We start from the raw sequence: 13,970 nt of genomic DNA on the forward strand, positions 1-13,970 counted from the left end.
CCAAACATACTCAGGAACTGTGCTAAGGTCTCCTAAAATTCGGGGGTAATAATAGGTGCTTCTGGTACTTGTCCCCCAACTGGAGCTACTAGTGGCTGCTCAACTGTTGTTCTGACAGGTGCTCTAGTCGTAGCACGTGCCCTTCCTCGACCTCTAACACGGCCTCTACCTCGGCCCCGGCCTCTTGCAGCACTAGTAGTATGTGCGGATGCTTGCTCTGCTAACCCAGTAGCACGTGTCCTCACCATCTGCAAGAGAATGGAGATACAAAGGTTCAAATTCCAAATTCAACAAATTCCGCACGACAGGAATGAAAGAAATGGAAATTTCCGAACAGTTCTGCAGCCTCTCGAAGATAAGTACAGACGTCTCCGTACCGATCCGCAAGACTCTACTAAACTCGTTCGTGACTCGTAGAACCTATGAACCTAGAGCTCTGATACCAACTTGTCACGACCCAAAATTCCCACCACAGGCGTCGTGATGACACCTAGTCTCTAACACTAGGTAAGCCGATTTCTATTACATTTTGAAGCCATTTTTTTTTTGAATTAAAATCTAATGGCAGAAATAATTACAATACACAACCTTCCAAGACTGGTAGTACTGAGTCACGAGATCTAACTGAATACATGGAATGATCACGAGGACCGAATATACAATACTGTTTGATTACAAATTAACAGTACAATGAAATGAAAAGACTCCAAGGGACTACGACGGCCAAGCAGCTCTACCTTGAATCCTTATGATCGCGCTTTAACTCTGCTCAAGTCCGATATCTTCAATACCTGGCTCTGCACAAAAATGTGCAAAAGTGTAGAGTGAGCACACCACAGCGGTGCCCAGTAAGTATCAAGACTAACCTCAATAGAGTAGAGACGAGGTACAGTCAAGACACTCACTAGTCTAATAACCTGTGCAATATAATATACAAAATAATAGGAAACAAATAATAATAAAGGCAGGATAAAACAACCAGTGATATGCACAACAGACAACAAGAATACCATTAATATCACTCAACAATTAATAAACACAATTACACCCAATTAAATCAAGCCCTTCAAATAAATGTCTTTTACATAGTTCTTCCAGATAACTCTCTTTCAAATATAATTCTCTCAAATAATTATTTTTCAAATATAATTCTTTCAATAAATCTTTTCAAATACAATTTCCTCAAATAAATATCTTTCAAAATACAATTAATTAATATAATACTTTCTAAGTAAAAATCCTTCCAAATAAATATTTTGAATATAATTCTTTCAATTAAAAAGTCACCATCTCGTTTCAAAATAATAAAAATACGGGTCTCAGCCCATTTTTATATTTTTCGTAAATACGGGTCTCAGCCCATTTTCATATTTTCACGGCACCTCGTGCCCATAATTAAATCATCATATTTGCCTGGCACCTCGTGCCCTCATTTCATATCACAACTGCATGGACAATTCATGTGCCAAATATCATTATTATTTTATCACAGCACCTCGTGCCCACATTTTATATCACAACTGCACGGACAATTCACGTGCCAATATCCCCATTTCATATCACAATTCACGGCACCTCGTGCCCACATTTCATTTTATAAACTGCCTGGCAAAAGCCACAGGCTCCCAATTTCAACATAAATTATATTATTATCAATTTACTAACAACAAGACAAGTTGTACGAGGTATAAAACTAAACACAAGAAAATCACAACATCACATGAAAATTGTCATCACCACAACCCCACATCATCACATATCGTCCCTGACAATAGCCACCACCCTTATCGCTACGCCCAGACAATATCAATAGCCATCCTTATCGCTCCTATAGCCACCCTTATCGCTCCGCCCAGACAATATCAATAACCAACAAACACAACAGTGAAATGCCACCCTTATAACCACATAATATCAACAGTGAAATGCCACCCTTATCTCCCCAAAATAACAACTCACACAACACAACAATTTACACGGGAAATTGTCACAATTTGCCCAATGGCCACAACCAAATTTCAAAGCTACAACCAAGTCAATTAGTTTCACAGCAAATAGCCAAATGCTCCACGCAATGTGTACAACACCCAAAAATAATCAATAGAGATAGAAATTACTCAACATAAAGCAAAGTCTTCATAAAAGAACAAATTTTCAATAATTATATAAACACCTCTTCTTAAGCTCATTTAATTAATTATTTGCAGAGGGAAAAAATCCAAAATTAAATTAAATTTCAATAATTATCAAACCAGCAAATTCACAAAATTTCATAAATAATCAAATAACAATCACATCACATTGTCATATAACAACAGAGTCAACAACAAGGGTTTAGGCACGACAAGTAGATGATTAAATATATGCCAATAATTATCCAATTTACGACACAATATGCTCAAGACTTTAACTCAATAAAATTTGCACATATAAACCAAGTACGTACTCGTCACCTCGCGTACATGATTTTCAATTACCCAAGTTGCACATAAGACTCAATGCCTAAGGGAAATTTCCCCCACTCGATGTTAAGCAAGACACTTACCTTTTTGAAGTTAGGCCGATATTCCAAAATAGCCTTCTTGCTTGAATTGGCCTCCGAAAAGCTCAAATCTATCCAAATTAATTGTATAACTTCATTAAAATTCATCGAAAATAATTTCGGATAATAATACGTCGACGTAAAATTTTATTCCAAAAAGTCAACAAAAGTCAACGCAGGGCCGCCCCTCGGAACCCGACATAATTTTTATGAAATCCGAACACCCATTTCGATACAAGTTCAACCATACCAATTTTATCGAATTCCAATAAAAACTCGACCTCCAAATCTTATATTTTTGTTTTTGGAAGATTTTACAAAAATCTTAATTTTTCCTCCATTAAATCCGAATTAAATGATGAATTCAAAGACATAATCATGGAAATTAGTCAAAACTGGATAAGAATCACTTACCCCAAACACCCACGCAAGAGTCTCTCCAAATATCGCCTTCTACCGAGCTCCAAATTTGATTTTGAGTTATGAACTCAAACTCCCGTTTTTGGGACTTTTAATTCTGCCCAGATAGGCCTTCTTCGCGTTCGCGATCATTTCTTCGCGTTTGTGAAGGCCAAAACCCAACTGCCTCCAATCCTTCATCGTGTTCGCGATGTCCTAGTCACATTTGCGAAGGCCAACTGTTTTTGCCCCATCATTTCCTCTTCGCGTTCGCGAAGTCCACGTCACGTTCGCGAAGTCCTCGTCGCGTTCGCGATGACCAGCTGATCAACGCCTTCGCGTTCGCGAAGGCCAAACGACCCCAGGCCCCTATCTTCCTTTCTTCTTTGCGTTCGCATTTCATGGGCCGCGTTTGCGAAGGCTTGCCCTGCTCCTTCTTCGGGTTCGCTTTCACAGCTTCGCGTTCGCGAAGGACAAATCATCAGCCCCTCAAATTCCTCTTCGCGAACGTGGGACTCCCTTCGCGTTCGCGAAGAAGGAAACCAGACTTCAGCAACAACAGTCCAAACAGCTCCAATTTGGTCCGAAACCACTCTGTAACACACCCAAGCCCCTCGGGACCCCGTCCAAAACCAGTCCTATAACATATCACGGACTGCTCGAGGTTTCAAATCACATCTAATTACGCCGAAAATACAAATCGCACCACAAATCAAACTTATGAACTTCAAAAACTTCCAACTTCTAAAACGCACGCCGAAACCTATCAAACCAACCCGGAATGACGTCAAATTTTACAGGCAAGCCCCAAATAACATAATGGAGCTGTTCAAACTCTCGGAATCGCATTCCGACCTCGATATCAAAAAGTCAACCCCTCAGTCAAACTTTCCAAAAATTCGACTTTCGCCATTTTAAGCCTAAATTGGCTACAGACCTCAGATTCACGGTCCGGACACGCTCCTAAGTCCAAAATATCCAACGGAACTAAAGGAACCGACCAAACTCTATTTCGGAATCGTCTTCATATAGTTCCGACTACGGTAAAAATCCTAAGGCTTAAGCTTCCATCTCAGGGCCTAAGTGTCCCAAATCTCTCAGAATCATCTGTAAATCAAACTCGACCACACACGCGGGTCATAATACATATTGCGAGGCTGCTAGAGACCTTAAGTCACTGAACGGGGCGTAAATTCTTAAAATGACAAATCGGGTCGTTACAACCACCCACAACCTGTCTACGGAGCTTCTAAGTACAACTGAAGAGTAATTTGGAAATGCCGACAACAAGGTCCCGGCTATATCTCAACCACAAAGTACATGAGAAACAAAAGATACATGACCCCGAAATGAAGTGGGGCTCACCAAATCGGCTGAAAGGAGTGTGCTGCTATCACTGATCAATGCCACCTGCTGTAGAACCACCTGCATCCATTAAAGATGCAGCGCTCCCGGAAAAAGGGACGTTGGTACTGTCGAATAGCACTAGTATATATAGCTAGAAATCCTCTTCCAAAATAGAATGCCCATCTAATCTATACGTGGAACACATAATATAATATAATTTACACAACCTGTACAAACAAGACAATAAAAGGGGCACCTATTGTCTGCATTAATAATGTGTCTCATTAGACCGTCCTTAGTGTTCACATATCATATTATAACACTTATGCGTTTCATAGACCATCCATAATATTTATTCATACTGTACGTCTATACCTCTTATACACAATACACCTGTGCATTTCATAGACCGTCCACAGGATTTCTTAACACAATGTACCTATGCATTCATAGACCGTCCACAGGATTTCATATCGTAATGTACCTATGCGTTCTTAGACCGTCCATAGGATTTCATAACATAATGAACCTATGCGTTTCATAGACCGTCCACAGGATTTCATATCGCAATGTACCTATGTGTTCTTAGACCGTCCACAGGATTTCATAACACAACGTACCTATGCGTTTCATAGACCGTCCACAGGGTTTCATAACACAATATACCTATGCATTTCATAGACCGTCCATAGGGTTTCATAACACAATATACCTATGCGTTTCATAGACCGTCCATAGGGTTTCATAACACAATATACATATGCGTTTCATAGACCGTCCATAGGGTTTCATAACACAATATACCTATGCATTTCATATACCGTCCATAGGGTTTCATAACACAATATTGGAAACAAAAGTACAAATACGTACATCTCATAACCTTTCACACCACATATCACCTAATTCGTACTTTCAACCACTTACACATTATTATTTCATTGGCTCTCTTGGCCATACATATGATTCTTTATTCATAGTGCAATGAACGCATTTTATATTCCACACTTTCATAGATCATCATCATAATTATCAACAAGTAGAATATTCCGAAAATCACAACTTTAAGTTCATTAGTAATAAGGCTTTAAACATAATCGATTTCTTTCCAATAAATAAAGTAAAATGATTGGCAATCGAATCACAAATTAAAATCATACACAATTTCCACTCACGAATATGTAAGAATGCAAAGCACATTGAAAATTACTTACAAAGCATAGCATTAGCTAAAACAGCCACATATGGGCATCACTTGAGTTCATAAACTTTTAGCCGATTATATTGTCGAAGTCAATTTTGGAATAGTTGAGTCAAAGCTCATTTCATAATCTTTCTCACATTATTTCATTACATCGGCACCATTGGCCACAAATATACCTTTCACTATTGGTATGTTGGCCACACTTTATATTCCCAATTCACTGATTTCACTTCCAACCATCTTTATAGGTTATCAACAATAAGACATTCCCAATCAAGACTTTAGGTACACATATGAGCAATTAAGAGTCTTAAGAATATTGAGATTTTCTCACACAATTTGGCATACTAGCTTTCATTTGAAATACGATTCAAGCCACCACATTTTAATACGCAACCCATACTTTGAAACTCACAGAAACATTATGGAATTCAATTCCAAGAGAGAAAGTTTAGCCAACATACCTCAATTGAGCTTTCCTTAAATTACTACAACGTTCCGGAAATTCTAGCAATCCCAATCTATTTTGAGACGTAACAAAATTGAACTATAATTAGGAAGATATTCATGGTCTCAGTTCATTTGAGCATTTTATCAAACACTAGGTGTGCAAATCTAACCACAAGTTTCTTCTACAAGATTTCCTTCACTCCACAACCCAATCCTTGCTTATTTAAGTTCAACAATCCTCCCACAATTCTTATTGGTATATGCATGTATAAATAATACTCTCATACCCATAAATCATACTCCTAATCAACCATCTTCTACCCAAATTCGAAATTGAAAACTAGGGTATGGAACCTTACCTCTTGGATGAAGAACTTGTGGGTCTTCCTTGTTAATCTTCCAAGATTTGAGAAAAGACTTGATGAATAATTAGCCTAGGGTTTTATTTCTCTCTAAAACACTCTCCCTTCTCTCTAAAACATTAGAATATTTGCTCAAAAATGACCCTTTGAGTGTATTTAACGAAGTAGGGTCAGGTTTTAAAAACCCAAAAATGAAGCTCCAGAACAGGTTCTACGGTCGCATATGCGACCGCATAATGGCTATGCGGACCGCATATCGGTCGCATAATTGGTGTCCAAAATGACCAAAAATCTGCTTGAGTCTGCGGTCCGCATAATAATTATGTGGTCGCATAGTACACCGCATAACAGTTATGTGGTCGTATAGTCGACCTCATAATTGCTTCCAACTGACCCAATTAACTGCCTCACTCTGCTGCCATTATGCGGTCCGCAGTGTGATTCTGCGGTCGCATAATGGACCGCAGAAATGCACTTTTCCGCCAAAAAATTTTCCTTTACTTTTCCGTGCATTGTTCAACCCAAAAGTTCCGAGCCGCGGCGAGATTTTTATAATCCTCAAACACGTAAGCCTAGTCCGGCACCATAAAATATTATTTTCTTTGTAAATTTTACCGGGCTTTACACTTAAGTTCTTCAAAATTTTCCGGGGTGTTACAGATACCAGCCATATAGCGGAAACGATACTACTGCTGAGTATCCGAGGCCTCTTTAAAATCAACCTCGTATACTGGGGGGGCGGGCTTTATCATTGAACGCATCTGTGATGATTATCAAAGTTCAGTGCAAAGGATGTTACTTCGTTATTTCATGACAAACAGTGTCTCAACAAAACGAACCATGCTTATGTAGTTGGCCCAAGCACTGACGCAAAACATGAACACATGTATAATGACTTGCAAAGACAATCTTCTTTAACGATATTCTATGTTCAATATTTATTATGCAAACAGGATCGAGTTCGAATCATTCACTCGACTGCTAAGCCTAAGGGTTACTTTTATTTTTTCGAGCAAGCACTCACTCTAACGTTAAGCCTACGGGCTACTTCGACCATTACGCCTACGGGATACATTGCATCGAGTTCGAATCATTCACTCGACTGCTAAGCCTATAGGCTACTTTTATTTTGAGTTCGAGCAAGCACTCACTCGACTATTACGCCTACGGGCTACATTGCGTCGGGTTCGAATCATTCACTCGACTACTAAGCCTACATGCTACTTTTATTTCGAGTTCGAGCAAGCACTCACTCTACCATTAAGCCTACGAGCTACATTATTTCGAGTTCGAATTATTCACTCGACTACTAAGCCTACGGGCTACTTTTATTTCGAGTTCGAGCAAGCACTCACTCGACCATTAAGCCTACATGCTACATTATTTCAAGTTCGAATCATTCACTCGACTACTAAGCCTACGGGCTACTTTTATTTCGAGTTCGAGCAAGCACTCACTTGACTATTACGCCTACGGGCTACATTATTTCGTGTTCGAATCATTCACTCGACTACTAAGCCTACGGGCTACTTTTATTTCGAGTTCGAGCAAGCACTCACTCGACTATTATGCCTACGGGCTACATTATTTTGAGTTCGAATCATTCACTCGACTACTAAGCCTACGGGCTACTTTTATTTCGAGTTCAAGCAAGCACTCACTTCGAATTCAAACGAACACTTTTTAAGCTGAAGGTTGTTCGAGCCCGATAAACCAAAGGGGACTACCCACAAGGCCCAAAGGCAACAGAGATTAAAATTCAAACTATCTATTTAGTTTGAAAGGCTATTTTTCTTCAAAAGGAAGAAAGATTTATATTTACAATTTTTTTGTACAGAGGCGGCTACTCTGCCAAAAGGAAGTTCTTTATACAAAACCAAAAACGGTATCAAAAGAATGCAGCGAACGACCTAAGGCCCTAACTGACTCAATCTTCATCGGAAGTCGTATTCTCGGCACCGTCCTCATCTTCAGACTCCCCCGAGTTATCGGAGTCCTTCTCAGGAAAGGCCAGCCTCCGAGCTTTATTCTCCTCCGCCCTGGCAACTTCAATCTCGGCACCAACATCGAAGCCCTGAGCCCTGACCTCCTCGAGAGCCTCTCTCCGAGCTTGCCATTTTGCATGTTCGACTATGCTCTCAAATTTGGCTAGGTTAACCTCGACATCGATCATGAACTGAGCCACTATGGCATCAGCTCTTTTATTGGCCTCGATCACTTCAGATGTGGCCACTTCAAGTTCTTTGGCCAAATCTGCTTTATCTGAAGTGGCCAAATCCAACCGATGCTGAAGCTCTTTCATCTTTTCGATCAGCCCCAAAGCATTTTCTTTCGCAGATCGAAGTTGGGCATCAGACAGCTCCAACTGAGCTTTGACGGCTTCCTTTTTCGAGGCAAGGTTATCCATACACTTTTTAAATTCTTCTGCCTCAGCCAGTAGCGCATCTACCTGTGAGTTAAGCCGTCCAATCTGCTCGATCCTTTGCCGAACCTGCAGAATCGGATCGTTAGTGGTTATCTCTTTTTCATCTTCACTATCATGGAACATTCGGAATACCTGCTCAGCCATCTTCTCATGCTCTCCCCGAACTGCTGTCAAATCTGCTCGAAGTGTTTCACTAAGGAACTTGGAAAATTTAGAAGATTGAAGACGTAAAAATGATGAATGGTGGAAGGAAAGGCTATTTATAGGTTGAAGCAATGACGGTTCAATATCGGAGGTGGCCGACCACCATCTGACACATTAAATGCCTTGGTAAAATCGAACCGATAGGACAACTATCACATACGTCATGGTCGGGATCGATGAAAACATCAGTATATATCTGATCGAGCTGTTAGGAAATCATATCGTTTCTCGCCACATCCTTTTTTCGAGGAACGAGGGGACTATCTGTGTACGGTCAAAACCGATTTGAGTCTGTACGAACTGGCCGAGACGATAATATTTCGATCAAAGGATATCTGCATGACAAGCTCGGTCAAGGTCCGAAGTAAGGGCGTCGAGCTTCGAGCTCTAAGACCGATCAATGACAAGCTCGGTATCATTATCGAGCTCATATCCAAATCGAACTACGGGGCAAAGCAGAGATTATCGAAGATGCATAAACCGAGCAACACTCAGCCCGAATACTGAGACCCCAAGTCAGAATCGAGCTCGGACCAAGGCCGATGGCTCGATCCAATACCGAGCTCGAGCCAGTATCGAGCTCGCAGACAAGGGCCGTTGCAACCGCACTATGGGAGAGAATCTCAGCGAAAATCGAGGAAAAGACAATACATCATGGACTCACCACTACGTATTTTTTATTGTATATAAAGTAGGATCCCTCTACTATAAGTGGGGATGGATTGTAAGCAAGCAAGTGGACGGTAACAAAAGATTTCTTCTCATATTGAAAGATATCCCCTTGTATTTTCTGCCCTTTATCTTATTCGTTCTTCTTCTCACTATTCTCATTCTCATAGTCAAGAATACACGTATTTCTATTTCTCTATATGATTTGTATCAAATTATATCACATATCCTAAGAACCATACACAAATTTAACTCTATCCAATTTTTCGGGTAAACACACATATTACTAAAATGGTAATTAAATAATAAATGTGTGCAAATGACACAAATCTTGCATTCATTTATTCGATATAAATGCTGAGTTGGGATAAAAAATTTACCATAATATTCTAATGTGTTAAAAGTCTGCAAGTTGTATCTAGAAAGTAGCATAAGCGAGTAGATATAAGAATTATGCAAATTAGACCAAACTAATTGTTAACCTAGGAGAAAATTGTTAATTTTAATGAACACCTGAAGTATGTCTGGCAAGATGAATCAAAACAATTATAAATAACATTAACACATAATTTTCTTGCCTATCATATCATAACATATTAAATTTATTTGACGCCGACTCTTTCCTCAATGTCAAAGGTTCTATACTTCCGAGCACAATCTATTTAAGTATCTTCTTGAAGTTTAGTCCCCTAGAAGTTCAAACTACTCAACACCGTGGACTTTACAAAGGACCGTTTGACCATAGATTTTTTCAATTTTTTTTCCAAATTTTCTTTGGCAAATAAATATTTGTTCATAGATTTTATCCATATTTTGATAAATTCCCAAAACCCAAATCTCAAAACCAACTTTTTGGCCCAAAATACTATTATTACATTTTTTAAAAATTGCCTAAAATTTTTGTATTTTATGAAAGAGCCCACCATTTATTATTTTGTAACAATCATGCTTTATCTTCTCGGTCATCTGATAGTGTATTATATAGTTCATTATAAAAATAATAATTTTGTACCAAATTTATTTATGTTAAGGAGTATAGTTTGTGATAATGATAATGAATGTTATTGATGAATGTACTGTTGGGTATTTGTGATAGTTTTTAGAACTTGTGGGTATAAGTAATGTTTTATGTTTTTTCAAAAAAAAAAAGTGAAATGAAAACTGATGTCCAAACACATTTTTATCCTCAAACCAAATTCACCCAAATCAGATTTTTCAAAATAAATTTAGGAATCCATGGCCAAACGCTAGCAAAGAATCTGCAATCTAATTAAAATATTACTTGTAAGTATAACTTTACTCAACATAGAATGCAGCTTACTAAAACTAAAGGATATCACAGTAATTTCATGTTCGATATCAAAATCCTAAATTAAGTTTCGTACATAGTCGAATAAGAAAAAATGTAATAAATATGATTTTAATTAATTTTAAAGTCATAAATAATTTGAAAGTATTAAATATTAGAGAAATAAATAAATGACTATTTTGTCTATTTTGAAATTTATTTTTAAGGCTAGTTTGGTAACATGATATTGTATTCGTGTTTTTAAAAATAATATAGAATATAGATATAGATATAATTACATAGATATAAAAATTGCATACGTCTCTTTTTTCTCCTGTAGTATTTCCTTTCGAAGTTCAAAAACGTCACTTTGCTTCATGAAAAACTTTCAAGCAATAGCATCATTTTTTTACAAGAAATGGGGTTCCCAAATTTAAAACCTAATCTAAATCTAATCTATACCAAATTGGGCCAGTTCAATTATTTAAAGGACCAGAATCGGGCCGCTCCCGAGCTGACCCAGCCTAATCGACAGGCATACCGTCCACAAAAAGTGAAAAGGAAACAAATGAAAGAGGCTGTTTGGGCTAAATCTTAACGGGTCAAAAATGGGAAAACTACATAGATGTATCACAAAAAGACATTATCTATAAATAATTAGCCATTTTAGTCATGCTACCAAAAATAGTCAAACAAATTACTAATGATATGCAATATTCAAAAAACCTAGGCATAAAAGATTTTTCTTCAATGGTTAAAATTCGTTGAAAACACAAAGATGAGGCAATATACAAAAATTGAGGAAGATTAAAGGTGAATTGGACTAGTTTGAAGTCAAAATTCGTTACCAATGATATACAATATTAAAAAAAAAAAAACTCGGCGCAAAGGGATTTTTTTCAATGGGTATTATTAGAATTTGTTGATAACAAATAGATGAGGCAATATATAAAATTTGAGGAAGATTGGAAGTGATTTGGACTGATTTCGTATCAAAATTCGAGTTAAAAAGTTCCTCTGCGATACATGTATCAAACATATATCCGGCATGTATCTCAGACACAAGTATACATGGATATATAAGAGATACATATGGGATATATATATATATATATGATACATAAGTGGTACATGGAAGATACATAATGTGATACACATCTCATCTTCTTCTATGTTCGTCTTTTACTTCGAATTTGACTCAAATTTGAATTCAAACCACCTCAAATCTCCACCAATTCGTCCTAAAATTGAGTTTCAAACTCCTTCACATTATACATTGATTACAAATAATTATACACATATGATACATGAATTATACATATATTATATATTCGTCGGCTATTTTAAATTTAAGCGATTAGGTGGACGGCTATTTAGGTTAATTTTTCTTTCTTTGTGGGATAATTTCAAAAACTTCCTTTTAGGATTAATTTCTTAAAACTAACCTCTTTGCAATTTAAGACTACAAATTTCAAAATACTTTTCTCTCAAACTTTCTGCGCCCAAGTATAACTTCGACGCACTTGCTGAGTAGTATTATTTACACCTGATTGATGAATTCATGAATCAATGACCATATTAGTTGTCACACTCTCTCTCCTTCCAATGAGTTCTTCAAAGGCCTATGCAGCTAAGAATACATATTGTAAATTCACAAATATTAGAATAAGGTAATCCCTATTACTCTCTATTCTTAATATGAATCTCAAAGTATTAGTCCCACCATGAAAAAATTCCTCGTCTTGCTACACTCTTTTTTTAAGGGGTGGAAATAGTTTGAGCAACTCGAAATTCAAATCAAAATTCAAAATTTTTAAATTTTTGGTTAGAATATTTAGTACTCCCGCCGTTTCAATTTATGTGAACCCATTTGACTGGATACGGAGTTTAAGAAAAGAGAGAAGACTTTTGAGCTTGTGGTGTAAAATGAGCCAGATATATTTTGTGTGGCTATAAATCATTGAATAAAGGTAAATTATTTCCAAATAGGGAAAATGGTCATTATTTTTGGCACGGACTAAAAAGAAAATAAGTTCACATAAATTGAAACGGGGGGAGTATTACGCTTTGAATTTCGGAGTGTTGGCCCGTTAAGAACTCACATATCCAGAAGATGAAAGTAGCAGAAATGAGGATGTTACGGTGGATGTGCGGGCACACTAGGATAGATAAGATTATAAATGATGATATCCGGAAGAAGGTGCATGTGGCTCTCATTGATGACAAGATGCGGGAAGCGAGGCTTAGATGGTTCGGACATGTTCAGAGGAGAAGCCCAGATGCTCCAGTACGGAGGTGTGAGCAGCTGGTTGTGGAAGGCATGTGAAGAGGTAGAGGGCGACCTAAGAAGTATTGGGGAGAGGTGATTAGGCAGGATATGGCGAGGCTCCAGATTTTCGAGGACATGTCACTTGATAGGAAGATGTGGAGGTCGAGCATTAGGGTTGTAGGTTAGGAGGTAGTTGAGTCGTGCCTTACTTCGTACCATTGTGGGACTAGCCATATAGGGTTTTTGTCTAAGATAGCTAGTGGCAATGTTGTGTCTTACTATTTCGCTTTTCAGTGCATGTCCTATTTACTAGCTATCGCTTTTGCTTTGCATCTTTCTTCTAGATTTCATAGTGTTCCTATTTTTCTTATGATTGTTGTGGTGATACTAACATTTACTAATATTGTCTCCCTTTGCTTTGCATCTTTCTTCTGGATTTCATGGTGTTCCTATTTATCCTATGATTGTTGTTGTGATACTAATATTGTCTCCTTTTTGTCTTTTTGTCATTTTGTCTTTTTATTTTTTGAGCCGAGGGTCTTTCGGAAATAGCCTCTCTACTCCTTCGGGGTAGGGGTAAGGTCTGCGTACACACTACCCTCCCCAAACCCCATTAGTGGGATTTTACTGGGTCGTTGTTGTTATTGTTGTAATTTTTGAATTTTGGATTGAATTTTGAATTTGGGACTTCGAATTTTTGAATATCCAAAAATCCAAAGTTCTTGTACCTTATGTTTAACCCTATCTGGCGTATTTCCCACATGTACAGTACCTAATTCCAATACTCTTGCCTCATTAGACATTAGTCTAT

Source organism: Nicotiana tomentosiformis, chromosome 12, assembly GCF_000390325.3.
Source record: "Nicotiana tomentosiformis chromosome 12, ASM39032v3, whole genome shotgun sequence".
NCBI lineage: Eukaryota > Viridiplantae > Streptophyta > Magnoliopsida > Solanales > Solanaceae > Nicotiana > Nicotiana tomentosiformis.